Source organism: Uloborus diversus, chromosome 3 (assembly GCF_026930045.1).
Source record: "Uloborus diversus isolate 005 chromosome 3, Udiv.v.3.1, whole genome shotgun sequence".
In the NCBI taxonomy this organism is placed as follows: domain Eukaryota; kingdom Metazoa; phylum Arthropoda; class Arachnida; order Araneae; family Uloboridae; genus Uloborus; species Uloborus diversus.
In genome coordinates, this window is record NC_072733.1 from 150,338,243 (window position 1) to 150,358,683 (window position 20,441).

The following is a 20,441-nucleotide window of genomic DNA, read 5'->3' on the forward strand; positions in this document are numbered from 1 at the left end:
TCGATGATCAAAGCATGACAAAAACGACGTTTTAACTTCTCTCTCTCCCCCCCCCCTACGTTTTTCGGTAAGGAAACATTTAGCGCTACAGTCCTGGATATTGTGTATATAAAACAGATATTTAGTTAGAGGAGTGTCCGTGGACTGCTTTTTCATCGATTGAATTACTGTAGTCGAATACGCAATGGATGAGGGAAGCTGAAATGCTATTTACAACAATAAAACATGTTATTAAATTCATAACGTCTATAGTTTATACTAAGATTTCTTTCGAAGGCCTGATGTGAACGAAATCTTCTTCTTAATAATATAGCACCAGCCCTGTTTGCGATAAGAACACTTACCAGGTCTCGTACCCGCGAAAAGTCATCAATCAACCTTCAGCTAAACACCAACTCGCAATCAGATACTTTCCGCATGTCTTCAATCTCGGCTTCAAAGCCGTACTAAAGAAAGAAAAAAAAAAGGCTGCTGTCAATGTTTTATATACAATGTCATAAGAGTGGGCTGCTTTCTTTCTTTGCCAACCTAAAAGGTCGAACGTAGTTGATAGTTATGTCATTGACAGTTTTCGTCAAACACATCGCTTGGCGTGAAGGTCATACACGATCATCTTGCTTTTAACTGGAAGGGTCAACAAGTGGTAAACTTAGGGGCAACAGAACTAATGTCCTATAAATAGGTCGCATACAAAACACGTGTTTCTAACGAAAGACATGTAGACTTGCTGTTTATATATACAGAAACGTGAATGTAAAGCTTTATTAATTTGCTTACTTACTTTTATCATTGTTAGAACTTCTTTAACTGCGTCCAGGTCATTAAACTGTCCCCCCCCCCCCTCTGTGTAGGGTAAGAGCACCAGAAGTTGACCATTTAAGAGATCGAGTGCTGATTTTTGGTGAGTTATGAATTACAGAGGGCAATACAAAAATAAAAACATTGTAATGCTTTCAACTGAACTTTCTTGATACTATTTTAGTGAATTATTTCAGAAATAGCAAAATCTTTATTTTGAAAATCTAGCTTAATTCTTTTAATATGAGCAAATGCTCCAGTAATCGACCTTCAAAACCCAGTGCTCGGCGATGTGTGACCCCTGTGTTTGGCAGCTTCGTTTTCTTCAATTTTCAACAAAATTTAAGGCGGGCTTAAAACACACATCATTGAGCTTGCAAATTTAATTACTTCAGTATTCATAAAATTCTTCTGAATTCTTGATATCGTCTATGCAAGAAGAAAAACCATAAAAATGTGGAAGGGGCAGAGGCCTTAAAAGGTGTATTATAGGTATTTCTTGGCTGTAGAGAACACGAGAAAACCGTTGGTCAAAAAAATCCTTGCAGGAGAAGTCCTGTGACCATTGATGAAATGTGTCTCTGAAACTCTATTTCATTCTCTTCCTCCAAGATATTTTGCTTCAAAACTGAAGAGCGATGAGCATGGGGAGAAGTTTCACCATGATATTTTTACAATGAAACGCATATACCAGGGTCATTGGGCAGAGTTGATGCTCGCCAAATGCTGCTGAACTATTATAAGAGATGACCCTTCTTTGACGTACAAGAAGCAATCAAAAATGAAGTTTTTACAGTAATAGGATAAAAATAACCACTGATATCCAAAAAAATAAACTTGTATGATGAAGCAAGACCAACTTAATTATATTTACTATGCAGGAATTTTTTCTGCTTTAAAATTTACCTTCTAGTCAATGGGGGGTTTACTATGAAGCATCCTTCTTCCGTGGGTTTTCGTGTATCTTGAAAACAAGAGCTAATTTATAAAAAAAATCCATTAACATATTCGTTTTTCTCAACCAGGATGCAAACAAAATGTTCTTTCTTGTTGTATAGTGTTATCAGCAAACTTCCGGGAGAATGCCGAGGCCAAAAACTGCACTGATCTGGGATATGGTTCAGGGTATGTTAGCTTTATTTCATGCTCTCGGTCGCAATTCATCCTTAACGATTCACTTTCTGGACACTATTTAAAATTATACCCTAATAAATGCAGGAAAGTCAGTGATGAGCATTGAGAACATTTTGGTCAGGAGATTTCTAACATAGTACAACGGTACCAGGGTAATTAGTGAGATGCTCCTTACTTTCATTAAGAAAAGCAAACCGAAAAGAATTTAAAGTCAAAAGCAGATTTAAGGAATTCCTAAAATACATATAAATACCTACACATAAATGAACTTTTGCACTCAATGCGTGAGCTTTACCAAAAAAAAAAAAAAAAACGTAGCCAATGCAACTCTTTGTCATAGCATCAGGGCCGACGTCAGCCTAGTCTTAAACTAGGGGCCTGGTTCAGAACCGGAGGGAGTAGTGTAAATTTTATTAGTTTTGTGAGTGCGAGATGCCACGGTGGCCACACTGACAAGAGGTCCAAGCTCCCGGCGGCCCTGCATATCATATTCAACACATTGAACTCATTTAGAATTGGTTACATTTTTCTCAGAAGTAGGAACATTCTGAAAATTTGTTGTCTACTTTTTGACATAAAGCTGCATAAGTTAGTGCTATCTGAGAAAAGTGACGTAAATTAGTGTTTGACATAAAGCAACGCAGTTTTTTTCTTACTCAAAAAATGAAACTAATTTGTTAAATACTTATGATACAATTAGTTACTTGTCACGATTCTTTATTTTACGAGGATCAACGTGCTCAGCTTGTTCTCGTTTTGTTAACTACGTCGTGATTGAGTTCGTAAAACGAGATAGTGATGTTTTCAACAACTGTCTTCGATATGAGCAATTTGAGCGTGGTCCCTTTTACAAGATGGCTGGCAGCGCGGCATCGTGACTTTTAAAAGTGATACATGAAATACGGCTGGGCCAAAGGAAGGGGTCACTTGTTTTATGGCTGTAAAAACAAACCAAGGCGAGGCGGTGCGGATTCTCTGTACTCCCTTCACACCAGAGTCGTTAATCACCCGAATGTTTCCGCTGCTCTTCGTCTTGTGATGCTGATGCCATTTGCCCAAATGGCAAATTATAGGCCAACAAGATGTCTCATTTCTTCTCACTCTCGAGTTGCTTTCCGACAATGTGCGAGTTGTCTCTTCTCTGGCTCAGATTTGATGATGTGGCTGGGGAACAACATCGGCGTAACTAGGTTTCAGTTACGGAGGCCACACAAATTAACGCATTGGACAAATGTGTTATTTACGTTTAAGTTTCAAAAAGGGGTCCTTTACCAAGGGATCGCTTTTGACATTTCTGTACCTCAGAGCCAGACTAACGTATGTCCAAAAAAAAATGCGATTTTCCGTTTCTAAGTGCATTCAGGTAAACACACCAGTAGCGGCCAGTGCTTCAGTAGTGGCCACTTCAAGGTTTATATTTGAAAAGATAGGATTTCAGGTTTCCCAATGGACTCTAACATGCAGTAGGTAATACCTTCTGCACGTTTGATGCACGTTTGGCTACTACTTAAGCAATGGCCACTACAGGTTTTTTTTACCTAAAATGTGGAATCCTATTCTGCATCGAGCCATATGAACGTAATCCTTAAAAAAAAAAAAAAAAAAAAAAAAAAATTGTAATAATTTACCAGTGTTGAAAGAGCGCGAGTCTAGTCTTTTGTATGCAACAGGCGACCGTTTTTCCTCTCTCCTGTAAAGTAGCGAGTATGTGACTTACGTTAGTCTTGGGTACAGATTTGTCCAAAACGTTAATTTCTGAGGTCTTTAACGGTTTGGACAAATGTTTTATTGACATTTGTTTAAAGGTTTTCAGAAAATGGTCCTTTACTTAGTACCTTAACGCTTAGTTTTGAAAAGAAGCGGACAGTATTATAATTTGACGCCTCATACGTTTCAGCTTTAAAAATAAATTGAGAGTTAAAATGTATTTTCAGCCGTCCAGTGCAAAAAATATGAATTCACTGCCAACACTTCTTTGATTTAACGTTAATGTTATGAATCGTTATCATTTCAAAGTAGTTTGTTTTGAAGAAGCAAAAAAAAAAAAAGGACCAGAAAAATAGTCCCCTAAAATGCTGTTTTCAATAAAATTTATTCAACTACTTACACACTTTTATACTTTTCGTCTTCCAAAAAACTTCTTTTTCTGTGATACAAATGATTTAGCAGATGTAAAATCTGAAAAAAATAAAAAAAAAGCAACATTGCGTGGAAATTTATGCCTTGAGGTCAACTGTTACTCATAAATAACTTGTCGAACTTTTAATGAATGATCAGCAAAGAGTAGCTTGTTGACTCCTTTTCACAGAGTCCCCTATTCATTGCTTATCTTTTCGGATTCCATAAATGACAAATAAGTTCGAAAATCGCTCTTTTTTTTGCTAGAAAATCAGTTTTGCAATCTTTGGACAAATAAACATAATAGCTAAGTAGAAGAAGCCGCAAACTTCTCAAGATGTCAGGCTCAAGCAGAGTATACATGATGATTACAAACACTTTGTATGTTTCCTTTTTTCATCGATGCTTCCAAAACAGATAACTCTCACAGTTTTGAGCGGTAGTTTGAAGTTGATACAATGTTGCAAAATGTGAAAAAAATTGCTTCTATTTAGTCTACACTGTGAATTAAATGATAGCTTATGATTTCTTATCGGATTTCAAGTGTATGAGTGAAACTCCCACTCGTTTAACATAGGGTCAAATGACTTATAAAACACTCAGCATAAATTTTTATGAATCTCCATTTAATTAAAAACTATTAATACATTTGCTTATATTTAGTCAGTGCACAGTTTTCGCACCTTCCGTATTACATATTTATTGCGACATATTAAAAATAATGCGTTATTCAATGACTTAGTATTTTTATAAATACTTTAACAATATTAATTTATATGTATATGCTTAATATCTTTTCTAGTTTTGTTTCAAATGTTTACTGTAGATCTCACGTATTTGTTCTCAACATTGTTTCTGTGTTCAGATTTACGGTAAAATAACCATCGGTAATGTTTGATTTTTGTTAGCCTTTAAAAAAAAAATGTTGCATATTTAACAAAATCTTTGCTTTTACAGACTTTTTTCCTATTTACGTATGAGGCAGTGAAAAGCAGAGGGATGTAAGTGGACATTTTAGGATTTCGAGTAAAACGCGTTTCAAGTTCAGGATCTAGGCATTGCAACTTTTTCCGAAATCATACTGTATAGCAGAACTTACTAGAGTTACTAAACTATCATCGGCCCCAAAACAGAAGAGAGACTCTCCTATCATTTGCACGGGTTACCTCCAAATACTTCATTTTGGCACTTACATCCCTTTGCTTCTCAGTGCCTCATGTATTTTTAGTGACTAGAAACACATTTAATAAGAAAAAAATTAAAACAACCTTTGCGTTCTAAGTAGTTACATGCACACACATGAAAGATGTATTTATTTTTTTTTTATCATTGTTTCAACCATAAATGGTCTTACTGCTTCAGTACTGTTTAGGAATGCATAACTACTCTGAGAAAGCAGAATTTTTTATACCAATTATTTCTTCAAGACGTCATTTTTTGATGCTTCAAGATTATGAGATCTTTTGAGCGTTCTGCTTTTTAATTTCATGTACCAGCTAAACTTTCGATAAAGGTAATGAATAAAGTCAAATTTTCAAATAGGGTAGGGTGGCCCAAAGCGGGTATGTCGCCCAAAGCGGGTAGGCATTCGTATGCAGCCGCATGTTGTGCAAGCGGCGATGCATAAGTATGTCGTGTTTGCCAGAATACCTCCGAATTTCAATAAGTATCAGAGAAGCATCGGTGAAGCGGCATGACGTAACCAGACTTTAAATGCATAAAATGCAGCTACATTTCTAAAAAAAAAAAAAAAAAACCAGAAGATATGTAACTTGTGATTAGTCAAAGACCAGCTTATTTTTTTATTGTTAATAATATTATGTTATTCTGACATCATGCACCTATAAACTACGATGGTCATTCCTCTTTTTCTTTTAATTTTAACTAAAGGTTATAATTATTGAAATAAAAATCGTACTTTTAAGTGGGTGGGGCAAAGCGGGTATACTCGCTTTCTGTATGTTTTGTTAACCAATGTACTGACTTAGATTTTCGGTTTAAATAGGATAAGTAAAACTTAAAAAATAATTTTTTTATGGCAATTAGCTAGTCGATTGATTTAATCAATTATTTCTTTATGTTTTATAAACAAATGTGCTGACTTTGATTTTTAACTTAAATTCGATAAGTATAAATTTATTTACTTTTTTTTATAATGGCAGTTAGCTAGTCAATTGGTTTAACTATTAATTACTTCATATTTGATTGACAAATGCATCAATTCACAAATAGTTAAGCTTACCCACTTTAGGCCCTGTTGGGCAAAGCGGATTTTTCGAAGGTTTGTAATAATGTTAATAAATAAATAAATATTGGGTTTGAAATAATGCAGGATCACTTTTTATTTTGAAGTTAGAGGTCCCTTCTAGGAAATAAAACCAAAATTGTTACGATAAAAAGCGAAAAACTACAATTTTCGATCGTTCTTCGTTAACCTACCTGCATTGGGAAAACCTCCCCTTAACAGTATTAGTTCATTTGTTTACTTAACTGTCCATGTGAGCGTAATATTTGTAATTTTAAAAATAGATGTTTTAATGGTTTTCAGAGTTTTAGCACAAGCAATAATCATTTCATTATTTTCTCTTACAATATAGCTATGCAAAACAAATTAGGAAACAACGGTTGTTTACCCCAGGTGTTGGTGCAGGACACCGATGTCAAAGACGACACTTACAAGCCTTCCGCACTCAGTCTTCCTATGCTGAACTTCCTGTTTAGAAGCGGAATGCCCAACAAGACATACTTTGAGCAAAGGTAACGAGTCGTAGCCGTGAATCTCGTCACATTTTTCTTCAGCCTTGAAAGGCCACATTTCTTAATGGAAGTGGGAAATGTCTTGGGAAAGGTCAAGTAAGGCTCATCCAAGGAGAAGAACAATGAATGCTTTTTTGTGCTTTACCAGCTTCCTAGCGAAGAACATTGCGGATTTTCTTTCAGATCGGATGACATTCCATTTCCCCGTGGAATGCTTTGCAATCTTTGATATGGCTGGGAGATTTGGTAAAAATGTTGCTGTTTGTAAAGAATTGCACTTGCTTTGTTTTCTTGCAACACTGACGTAGCAGCAATTGAAACATTCTGTCAGACAAATGAAAATATAAAAAGTAATGTAATTGTATAGTTGTTTTTAATGCTGATTATCATTTTTTTCAGTAAATTATTATTCCAACTGGATTGTTTCCTATCCATGTGTTTCATTTTTATAGTCAACGTGTTTAAATACTTCAAGAACTGCAAATGTCATGCTAGTTTTTTTAAAAGAATATATTCAATGTTAAATCAAGCATGTCATTTAAAAAAAACTGACTGACATTTTGAATGTTCATAGGGAAATACTTCGTATCTGCTTACGAAGTATTTCCCTATACTTCGTCCTAACATAGTAGAATTTAAAATGTCCCCCCTAACATAGTAGAATTTAAATTTTAAATAAAAACAAAGAAAATGTATTAGCATTGGTATTCAAGTGTAAAGTAGCATTCTCAAGAAAATGAATTTGAATTAATTAAATTTGGCTGCTTAAAATTGTTCTAGATCTATATACAGTAGGCGCCGCTTAATGTGATCACGGTTAATGTTATCATTCGCTTAATGTTATCAGAATTACCAAGTCCCGGAACACTTGTATGTTAACACACGTTAAAAAAGTCGGATATTGTAATCAGCGGCTTCATTTATTGTTATCACTTTTTCATAAACTTTCATTTTTTTCCCTGTTTTTATTCCTCAGTTAACAGAAATACATAGGCAAACCCTGACGAGACTAACTTTCTGTGTAGCATTTTGTGGTTTTCAATAGCAGTTCAAAATTTTTCTAGGAATGAAGTTACAGAAACTTCTCCCCTCAGTAACCACAGACTCCCCCTAAGAAAACTTTCTTTTGCACCTAAAAAAATTCAGTCGCTGGACATGGCATTGATGTAGGACGTCCATTGTTGCTATTACTTAGTAAACTATTAAAGAATTTTGTCGAGATTGAAAACAAAGTGAAATTAAATTAAAATTTAAACAACAAGCAAAACCATGCTGGAAGAGATAGAAAAGCTGAATGTGCTTTGAAACTGGTTTACGAATGTCAGGGAAAACGGTCATATTTTATTTCACCTATTACTATGTGATTAAAAATTGCATAATTTAGCTTTAACTTTTTATAATTCAGATATTTCCATTTTGTTAATTTAATAATTTATAATTTGAAACTGCGTTTAGTAGAGTCATTGTGATTTTAATTTGAGGATGCCAAAATAAATGCACATTAATTGGAAAAAAATCATTATTTTGTGTCTCCTGGATTCTTTTCGGTTATTGTTATCATATTATATTCGTCCCAAAGTGATCACATTAGGCGGCGCCTACTGTAGATTAATATTAGTTATTAACCGACTTCAAAAAAGGAGGTTAGGATTTCGTCTGCGCCTTTTTATGTATGTTTTCTGATTATTCCAGGACTACTTGACCGATTTGAAAAATTCTTTTTTTGTTTGAAAGGGTATGCTTCTCAGATGGTCCCATGGTAAGTTGGTCTGGAGGTAATAAGAGGTTCTGGAGAAATGCAAGAAACTTCATTTCACACGCAAGAATTTCATACGTTGTGGATACGTAATCCAGCAGACGTCAGCGTGCAGCAGTCCAGCAATCCAGCAGACATAACTGAGTAGGTTTAGTTTTAAAGACAAATTTAGCGTTTAGTTAAATTAGCGTTCAATTCAGGATTCGGTGGGTTGTCAGTTACGTTAGGTAGTAGTTTATAAGAGGCCTCGACTTCAAAAGGTTATTAAAAGTTAAGAGATCGTATATAATTAGTTAAGTTTTAAAAATAATTCATTGCATAGTAATGAAAATATCAATGTTTATTCTATAATTCGTTGTTTAGTTTTGCTGATTTTTGTACTAGAATTGTAAAATAAATTTCATTTCTGGGTTTGAGTAGGAAATAGTATGTAAGTGTAATTAGTTATTTTTTGCTTTTTAGTTCCTAGATGTTTTTGAAGGCGGTTTTTTTTTTTTTAATTTGAAAGTAATTTATTAGTTAAATAAATAATGTCAAATTTATTGACTCGAGTTTTTGTATCTTAACCAATACATTTCCCGCAACGTTAATTCTTATCACTGTTCTTAGGCATAAAGGCACGTGCGGTTGGATCGGAAAAAAAAAAAAAAAAAAACACTCAACATTCATTAGGGGAATAGTAAAATGGAAATATAGGAGGAAATTTGAGGGAATTTGTTTTCGCGAATACAATACTTCCTTTACTATGTAAAAGGAAGTAATAGATAGCATAAGATGGCAGTTACCATATTATTCAGGACTTAGCAAAATTACTCTCTTGATGTTTCCTATCAAAAGATGATGCTTGTTTAGCTGCCAAGTTTGCGCAGTGTTTATAAATCGCTACGCTAAGGTCTGTGCTCGAATTATTTTATTTTATTCTAATTTTACAATGTCTGGCAGTATTTGCCAACCTGTCATGAATTCAGTTTTGCATTCAGGAATAAATAAAACAAAATAAAACATATTACTTTAAAAGAGTCATTTATTTCTTTTTCTTCGTTTTGCAAGGTATTTAAAAAGTCTCACACTGCAAAAGCAAGTTTAGTAAAAAAAAAAAAAAAAAAAACTTGTTTCAGACTTCTCTCTCTCTACAGAACTCTTTTTTAATTTTGACCCTTATCTCAAAAAGTTTGTACCACAGAGTCAAAACACAGACGGGAGCACTTTTCGTAGTCATAAATTTTGCTACAAGAGCCTCGAGCATTTTAAAAGTTGAAATTGATCCTTTGACTCTGTAAGATCTCAAGCTATGACATCCCTGGTTGCTCTTTAATTAAAAAGTCTTCACAAAAGAAGAGTCAATGAAGAAATATTTTTCAAGGTGTTTAAAACTCATAGTTCTTCTCCAAACTATTGCTTAACTTTGTGACTATAATACGTTAGACTTTACGCGAGACTTATTTAAAGAAGAGCTACAATGCTATGTGCAAAACAGTTGAAGAAAGTGAAGGGCTCGGAACAGAAATGGGACAAGCCAAATGAGTGACTTTTCGATCAAAATTCTCATGATTATAATTGAAATAAACATGACATTGGATTATGTCATTTGGAGAAAAACAAATCTGGTTTTAGTATTGCAGAAAATAGGTAGTATGTACCTTTGAAAAATTCTACAAATATGTTTTATAAGTTGGAAATTGGCCTACTAAAAAATTCCCATCTTGTGGTAGTTCACATTCTTACCCTGAGCCCTTTAATTTTATATTTCATATAAACAAAGAGCTCTTTTAGTTAAACGATATTTTTCTTTTGGAAGTACAAAACATATGAAAAGGGGAGGGAAGCCTAAAAATCTTTAAAACATTATAAAAACGATGAAAAAAGTAAAAAGGATTAAAAAGAAAGAAAAAAAATGAAACGCTAAAATATGGGAGTCAGTATTTTCTACAAATTTTTCACTCTGGGGCTTAAAAAGTTTTGCGCTGATAAAGAAAGTTTATCTTTTAAAAATAACTGTTTCAGACTAAGACATTTGTTTTTTCACCCTTATCTCAAAAAGTTTGTATCAGAGTTAATATTATGTGAGCACCTTTTGTAGCCTTCAATTACGGAATTACAAGAGCCTTGCATGTTTTAAAAGTTGCAATTGCTCCTTTTTCTTGCTAAGAATATCTGTTTTCGTAGCTTTGATTGCATTCAATTGCAAATTGAATTTTGTTTGGTAAATCAAGTATTACGTGCTTACGTTGTAAATGTACAGCATGTAAAATTATTTCAAGGTAAACACACCAGTGGCCAGTGCTTCAGTAGTGGGCATTTCAAGGTTTATATTTGAAAAAATGGGATTCTATGTCTCCCAATGGATTCAAAAGTGAATCAAACATATTTTGACGAAATCACAGGTTTTGATTGGATGTGGTGAATTTCAAACAATATAAACCTTGAAGTAGCCACTACTGAAGCACTGGTACTGAAGCACTGGTTTAGTATTGTGTTTACCTTATACGGCAATAAAAATTTCTGCATTCACATACCTTCTCATTTTGTCTACCTTAATAAAAATTCCCATGGAAAAGAAAGTTAATTAAATGTCATTTAGTTCGTGAAATCAAAGGTCGAAAGAAACTGGCAATGGTTACTTTAATAGTAACTAACGGAAGAAAGTTTTTTTTTTAAGCAAGTAGCCTGAATCAAGCACTAAATTCAAAGATGTGGCAAAAAACGAAAGTCTAAAGTATTGTCTGTGTCTGACATAATTTGCAGTTAATCTGGTTTCCACATTGCAAAGAACGTGCGTCATTTGATAGTGCAGTATTTATTGCTTTTTCTAGCATTTTGCTGTTGAGATGAGAGGCAAATTTCAAGTAGTTACCGAAAAAACTTTTAAATACTATTCAAGCTTTCATTTGCTTTTTCCCCGCATTTGAAGGCCTCACTTTTTAATCAATTCGCCTCTTTTTGAGCAATCACGATTGCTTATTGTTCTCACTTGACGGTTTTGATGTCTTATGATTTTATTTCCCCCCCCCCCCCCCCCGCCTCCCTCTGCAGCACCACCGTCGACCGGCCGGCACCTCCCGATCCTGCTCCTCTAGCGAAAACCGTCTCCAGGTTGCGTCCATATCCTACACACACACGCATACATACACACATTTACACACACATACCCACACACTCATGCCTGCACACAGACACAAACACATACGCCTACATACACAAACTCGTGATTGCGAAAAACATAATTTGAATTCAAGATGTCAAAATTCAAATTAAGTTTTTTTTTTCCGGTTTCTATTGTCCTTATTGCTAGTGGTTTTCGTCTATTGTTCTTTCAATTCTTTTTCTTGTAGTCAGTTTTACTTAGGAGTATGTAGAAAATAGGTTTCTAATTCGTAACCATAAATGAATAAATAAATGAACAAATTAAAAAAAAAAAAAACATAAATCAATTACTTTGGAACTGGTTTAATATGTAAATATATTTTGGATCGCGTTAACCAAAAGTAATTTTAAAAAACCTGAAAAACATATCAGCTAAATACAAAGCTTTACGAACGTAAGTCAAATATAAAATTACAAATCGATTATCTGTTCTACTTTTTTATTACACACATTTTACAGTATTTCTTACCATAACCATATTTCACGGCGCAGATAGCACGTGTCATACTGAATGTACATCATAGAGAAGAAAATTACGTCTAGCGTAAGAGAAGGAATGGAATCTTCTATCAGCAAGTAAGTGAACTCATTCAGTTGCCTGCCACAAATGAGGCAATAAGAAGCAAAGGGATGTAAGTGAACTATTAAAAGTTTCAAGTGAATCCCGTTTAATGTTCAGATCCTAGGTGGGCTTTCATTATTTTTTTTTCTAAATTATGCTCTTCAGCAGCTCTTACTAAGGCTACTAGTACTATATCTTGCCCCAAGACAGAGGAGAGGTCCACCTACCATTTGTACTGGTTATCCCCAAATTTTTAACTTTTTTACTTACATCCCTTTGCTTCTCACTGCCTCAAATGTAATTCTTCCATTAACTAAAAAAAATCACGTATTATAGCTGCTAATTAATTTTACTAACTTTTTTTATTGGTTCATTTTCATTTCTTGGTTTAGAGAAAAATAAAATATGTGAAGAAGAAGTAATTTAAAAGCTTAACACTTGAACACTTTTAAAACCAATAACAAATTAATAATTTAAAATTCAGAAAATTACTGCATTTATGGCACAATTAGTACTATTTTTTTAAAAAACATCATCGTGAAAAGCATTAAGACTGTTGTGTGACAATAAATAATGGTAGATTTTATGTATTTTAATCCTTGGTGTACAACTATTTACACTGTGGAGAACCCATTGAGCTTAACATTTTCTTAAAATAGCTCTTGTATTAAAGAGCTGAAAAATAGGATATCAAAGCTTTACCCCCCCCCCCTTACTCGAATTTACAAACTATTACTTCACCTTTTCATTTTTTATCACAATTAACGCATCTTCAGAAGATACAAAATGGCAAAGTAGCTGATGGTTTTTTTCAGTGGTTTTCAGAAATTTATTCTCTGAATAATAAACTAAATGCAGTAATATTTTTAATTATAACAAATTAAAAATAATTTTTACAACGACATATTTATTTATGTTTATTCTGCAAACGAACTGACTTTAAGAATTTGATATTTCATAATTAAAAAAAAAACAATACTTTTTTTACGCTTTGTTTAAGCAAATAGTAATCATTTATGAATCCCTCTCAAAGTTCCAAGAAACCCTAAGGTTCTGCAGAACCCATGTTGAAGACCTCTGCTTTAAAATGTTGAATTTGTTAAAATAATACCCGAAACTGAAAACTAAACCAGACGAATCCAATTCTCGGGTAAATTTACTCAATCCGTTAAAAAAATAAATTAGTTAATTAAAAAAATAAGTAAATAAAAGAAAAAAGAGAGTGAGAAACATATATAGACATGCAAATCCTTTATTTACTAACTAAAATGAGTTCGTTTTCTACACGATCACTATGTTTAGTTAGATGTTTTAATTTTTTTTGTGTGTAAAGTTATCAGAAAATAAGTAATTAAAAAGAAAAGTATGAGAAACTTTTAAAGTAACAAGAAATTCGAAAAATTCAATACCAAAAATAACATGTTTCAAAACTTTACTTCGCAGCTGTTTCAAACATACATTCATTTCGAAAGTGAAGAAAAAAATAAATTCAATTCAAATCCAACGTGCGCACGTTTCATGTCCTTGTTCTCATAATTTTTGTTTGTCCGTATTCAATTAGAAAAAAAAAAAAAAAAAAAGCAATTGTACAGAAAAAAAGGAAATCGTCAGGACTTTAACAAAACTATCCTTATATTTAAAAAATATTACACTCACTAGAGCCTCATTTGTCAAAAATTCTTGACAACTTAAAATCAATTCATTAAATGACATCCGCCTACAACGATAATGATTAGCTATTTCCTGGAATGTGGAATGCACTGTAGCTAATCTCTTTGGTTCCCTATTTGTTTCTTTCGTCCGCAAACAACACGCAGGAGCTCCGCTTGTTTACCGACATGTGTCATTGGAAGACCCCCTCTGCTTTAAGAAGTTCAGCTAGGGTTGCTTTCGGTAACCTCTTCTTGTTACAAAAAAAAAAAAAATGTTTTTCTTGCTTAAAAAAACTCGCCAAAGTAACAAAATTTTAAAGCTGGGATTGATAAACAATAAACTTAACAAGATTCCTCCGAAAATAAATAAATAAAACAATACTAATAACAAATGCATAAACATAAAATATACATAAGGTAATAATTAAAAAAATTTTTTTCTTGCTTAAAAAAACTCTCCAAAGTAAGGAAATTTCAAAGCTGGTATCAATAAGTAATAAACTTAACAAGATTTCTCAAATAAATAAATAAAGTAATAATAATAATAATAATTCAATAAACGAATAGTTAAATTCTTGATTTGTAAGTGCATCTTGAAGGCTTTTAGAAGAGAGCAAAATGTTAAGACTCACTGAGGCTCAAAAACATTTTTCCGTGCATAGACATAAAACTTAAGTAAAAAACAAGTTATAGTGAAAACTGGCGGGGAAAATAATGTGTTCTTTCAGTGAAATTTTGAAAAAGATTTCTACAGCTACAATTTAGGGGGGGGGGGTAGCGGGGGCGTTACAGAATGACCACAATTAACAAGTTTCATGACATTCCATAACTTGAGTAAAAAATTCAACTTGACCTTGCTCGAAGTTTTACATTTTATAGTTAAGGAAATATAAGTAGTGAAGCTATTCAATGCGTATATAATACAGGGTGTCCTGAAAAAGACTGACTGTTTTTAAAAATTTATAGCAGGGAAACGGTAAATGATAAAAAAATAATTATTGCAGAAAATTGATGTGGTGGGCCGTAAATCCCCCCCCCCCGAGTTTCAAATTTTAGTTGAAAATTTTTGCAATAGATGGCGCTGCAGATAGTAAGCCTGTAAATCAAAAATAAGATAGAAAATTACACCATAATTTTTCGAAAAAAATGAACAAAAGACTAAAACAATATTTTCAAACAATCGTCGGCTGTGTTCCCAGGTCGCAATCGTAGGAAAAATCGGTGAATTTCAATTCATCGTTTTCGACTTACCGGCTTGCTATATGCAGCGCCATCTATTGAAACATTTTTGAACTAAAATTTGGAACTCTGAAGGAAAAAATTTCTTTTTTTATCATTAACCGTTCTCCTGTAATCAATTTTTGAAAACAGTCATTCTTTTTCAAGGCACCCTGTATATATGTATATAACTGAAAGCTCGTTTTTTTTTTTTTTTTTTTTTTTTCAAACACATTTCAAGAAGGCCTTCATATTTTATTTAGTTTTACACTAGTCAGAAATTATTCTTAAGACCGTTTTTCTTAAGGGGTAAAAATAAAGCTTTTCCTAACTTTTGACGATTACTGTGTGATAAAAATAAAGTTTTGAGCAATAAATACATGTCAAACCCCGCTATAACGAACCCTCAGTAGATTGGCTGAGGAAATCGCTATAACCGAGAGTTCACTGCATCCGATTTTTCGAAAATAAGCCCACATTTGCTAAGAAACTTCTGTAATGAATATCTCTATCGCACGATGTTTCTATTAGTGAAAAGGATAACATTAAATAACATTTTAGTATTAACTATTGTGTTAGTATTCAATAATTAACAAAATATGGAAATGTATCTTTCTTTTATCCATAATATATGAGAAAGAAAATGTTATTTTTCGCTTCAAGCATTAATATATGTTTTGTTGGTTTTTCTGCCAATTATTGTAAACAAATCAACAACTTGATTATCTAATTCCTGCGGGAAAAAGTTTGCTCAAAACACTGAGAGTTGCCTTAGAATTACAATTCTGGCAGATAATGAATACAGTAAATTTAGAAAGGAAAAATTCGTTACAAAGTGAGAATAGACTTTCGCTGCTTTTCTCAATTTCAGAATAAATTTCACTTTATCCCCTACAAAATTTTTTTTCGCTTGCCTAATTTAGCTATGATCAGGGTGAAGCAATACAATACTATGAGAGGGACAATAGGTGAGGAGTGCAGTTTGGAGCGGAGTACTCTGGGGAAAAAAAGGCTAACTATTGCAGAAGATGGCGTTTGCCTATGGAAAATTTGGTAAGGAACGTAATTGGGATAAATGCTATGAAAAGCTGAAAATTTCAGAACTTTTCGGATCGCTATAGCCGATTTTAGAGCATTTAGGGTTCGTTACAAGCGTTTCAAAATATTAAAATATAGTTCTTCAGTTGGAGCCAATCAAAAAGTTCGCTGCAACCGGGGACTCGCTATATCCCGGGTTCGCTATAGCGGACTATAGTTCGACTGATAACTAAAGAGAACAGTTTCTGATGTTTGACTAAAGATAATAGTTTCTGATGTTTGGAGTAATGAAAGTTGTCCTTGTAGTCAAACTACGAGCAACAATGCACTAAATAAGCTAGAAAAGGGAAGATGGTGAACCTTGTTGATACCGAATTTAGTAAGGAATTTCGGAAATTCTAATGACTACTGGTGCTATATATTTTATGACAAAAATAGTACTTACCTATCACTATTAATGATTTACCATTTAAATTTTTTCTTAATCAAAATCAGTAATTTTGGAAACAAGAGAAATTATTTTATGAAACTATGGGAAGTTATAACCGGTACAGCACATCATTGTTGCTTGAGTCACTGTGTACTTTACCTTGATCCATGGCTAATATTGATTAAACAGCACATATAAAACGAAGTTATATATCGCAGGACGAAGGATTTCTACAACTTCAAATCAACACTCGAGAGTAACTTCCAAGCAGTAACTTCAGAATAACTGGATTATTCAATGAATAGTATAAGTGTAAAATGTTTACAACTTCTGTAACATTTACATTCTGTAAAATAAAAGTTTAAAATTGATATTATAACCTTGCCAGCACAGTGTAGCATCGTGCCTTCGACAGTTTCTTTTGAAGTCGAATGCACTAAAAATTACGAAGTGGTGAAAAATTCACCCTCATGGCTCAAAGTTATCCTAAATGATTGTAATTATTATTTCCTCTATAAAAAAATCAGTAATGATCCATGCTATTTGGTAATGAAGATATATGAATCGCTCAATAATGTTTCATTGTTTAATAATAGTGTAGAGCAGCGCTTCCCAAACTTTATGGCCAGCGAACCAACCCCCGTCATTAAAGTGTATAGATACTTGTACTTTCTAGATAATTGAACGTAATTATATTAACCAGTACCAATTAGAGAGGAACATCACTATTTAAAAACAGAACTAGGTGTAGTTTACTGTGCTCCACTTGATATATACTTGCAAGTTCTGGAGGAAAAAAATCAAATTGAACTATAGCAGAACAATAGGTAACGCAGGAGTTAAAATTTAAAATTGAACTTCGAATTAATGGAAAGAGATTGTTATTTCTGGCACAATTTTCAAATTATTGGGTTTATTTCGTTATAGCGTGAGTCAAATATGAGGTTCAGCATCTACACAACTTCGATAGTGTCAGTGACTACATAGGTTAAAAATCCGGATTTGAATAGGTAGGTTGTGGTAAATGGAAGAACACGCTTTGCTTTTGCAATGAGGGTTGGTATTTTTGTTCTTTGGACAAAACTAAAGTGTGGGGGGTATGTATCTTGGAAGGTTGATTCCCAAGGTGAAGTTTTATGTTACGTCCATTAAACTATTCACGAAGCAGAAAATCATCGTTCACTCTCCATATTTGCTTCTCAAGTTTCACAATTATGCATTTAAATTTAGTTTTTTAGTGTTTTTTAAGGACTAATTTTATTTTGACAGCGTATTACTTCACTTTTTAATGATATAAGTTAATTATTAGGCTGATTATTTTGTATTTAAAAAGAACTTTTTGATATTGTTAGATGGCTTATTCTATTTAAAAGTACATCAAAATGGCAAAAAATTGCATGATGTGCTTCGGACCAAACGTGGTGGCAAATACTAGGATTGCCATATACTTGCAGAATGTCGCCTAAATAATCCGTAATGCCCAAAAGTGATGAATTCATTACACCACCAATGTACACCCATTCTGTACCCTGGTCGCCTCTTTCCCTAAAAAGGCCAACCTTATCGACTTCTTAACTCAAACTCTGTAAACATAAAAATTACAGGATATGAAAAGAAAAAATAAATCGTTAGTTTACAGTCACTACTCAACTAGTCAGAGTGCTTTATATACTTTTTCAAATTTTCATCGTGGTTTGTGAAAGTGATAGGTTCCGTAGATTTTTATAGACCACCCATACTGTCGTAAAACGTATACACATGAGAACATAAAAACAAAATCCGTCACAGGTTGAAACCAATCCGCTCATTTTCTTCCGCTATCATTAAATTTGAATGAGTTGTGGTCTTGCCCTTTGAATACAGTTGCTCATCCGTGCAGACAATAATCTTGGCAATCCGGTAAATGAGCGGTTTAGATTCCACTTCCCAAACTGTAGTACAAAGCAATTGTCGTTAAAATTTAAAAGAAATTATCTTTCATCAACGACGGAAAGCATTTTCTATTAAATTACCCACAGTTCAGCTGAAACTGAAAAAGCTTAAGCAAAGTTAATGTGATGTGAAGCGTCTCATTCACTGCCCTTTTTGCAAAAAATGATCTTATTTTCTTCGAAATTTCTAATGATATCCCTCAATTTTGACCATTTCCTGTGCCGAACATGTAAAGAAATCCTTTTCTCTTAAATTAGTGTTTGGATTTCGTGGGTCGTCTACTCGATCGACAATACTCGCAAACGAGCAGTCGAGCATCATGTTTTGTAAAAGTTGGAATAAATTTCTCAACGTGTTTTCACATGACTGCCTTTTGATAAGTTAAATCAAACCGGTGTTGTTTTATCTTCTGGTTCTCATAATGATTTTTCAGAATGCGTCAGTTTTGAAACGCAGCTCACCAAGATAAAAAAAAAGTGCAATAAAGGTGTTCTGCTTTGAAAAATTCCTAAATTAAAAACAATAATCAGTTAATTTTATTTTTTAACGGTTTTATTATCGGCTGGTTGAGCAGTCCAATTGCAGATGTAAAAGTACTGAAAATTTTGAGAATGTTTTAATGAATCAATCTCTTGTTTTCCGGATGTGAGGGCTTCCTGGAAAAAATTGAAAACTTTATTTTTTACTAATAAGATATAATTTTAAATAAAAGTAAGTATATTTTCTTATGAAACACAAAGTGTTTTGTTTTCCTTCTTAACAGGAATACACATCACATATTATCACAAAGACCAACTGGCTCCACTCAAATGAACAATGCATAAAACTTTTATTTTAAAAGCAAAAAAGACTTTATGTTCCATAACCAAATGCCAAATAAGGAAGTACAGTATAACCCTGATTTAACGATTGTCAAGGGACTGAAAAAAGTTATTGTTAATTGAGGAACATAGACATTCAATGCAGTCAAATCAGAACCAGAGGAATGTATTACTAATTGAAGAAGTCATTAAATCGGGTATCGTTAAATCGAAGTTATACTGTATTTGGAAAGACCTCCCATCGGGCTGCCTCTGCTCCAAATATGGTGTTGAATGGCAAGGCAATCGTTTTCGTCGCTCTGCGGAAAGAAAGATATCTAAGCAACTCCATTACATCAGAAATATGTCTTCATTTTTCTCGTTCAATGAGTTTTGAAAAAATACATTCATTATATTGAGAATGCACCGATCTAAAAGGATAAGAATATCATACTTTACTCAACTATAACTTTTACACAACAACTTTTTTTTAAAAAAAGAAAAAAAAAAGTATATTTACGTAGGCATGGAAGGATTTGGTTATGCACCCAACTGTTTATGAGTGCACAAGAACTGAAAATAGATTTTCAGCAGCCCGACGAAGCAACACAAGAGATCAATAACATAATAAAAAATACCCATGAGGCAATGAGAAGCAAAGGGATGTAAGTGCCGAAATTAAAAATTTGGAGATAACCAGTACAAATGGTAGGTGAACCTCTCTTCTGTCTTGGAGGCAAGAGATGGTACTAGTAGCCCAAGTAGGTGCTCTTATACAGTATGATTTAGAAAAACTGTTCAATGAAAACCTACCTAGGAACACAACTTTAAACGTTCTTTACTCAAAACTTTAAAATGTCTACTTACATCCCTTTACTTCTCACTGCCTCATATATGCTTTTTCCTATCAAGTTAGTTGTTTGATGTCAGTTGTTGTCATGAGCAATGAAATCTGCCTTTTATAATGTTATAATGTTCAAACTGTTCATTCAGTTATTTTAGAATTCTTCATGAGGTTATGTAAACTACTTTACATTAGACATATAAGAAAATGAAGCTTGTTTTCGTATTCAGAGAAAGGTAAAATATTCAATGCAAGCAT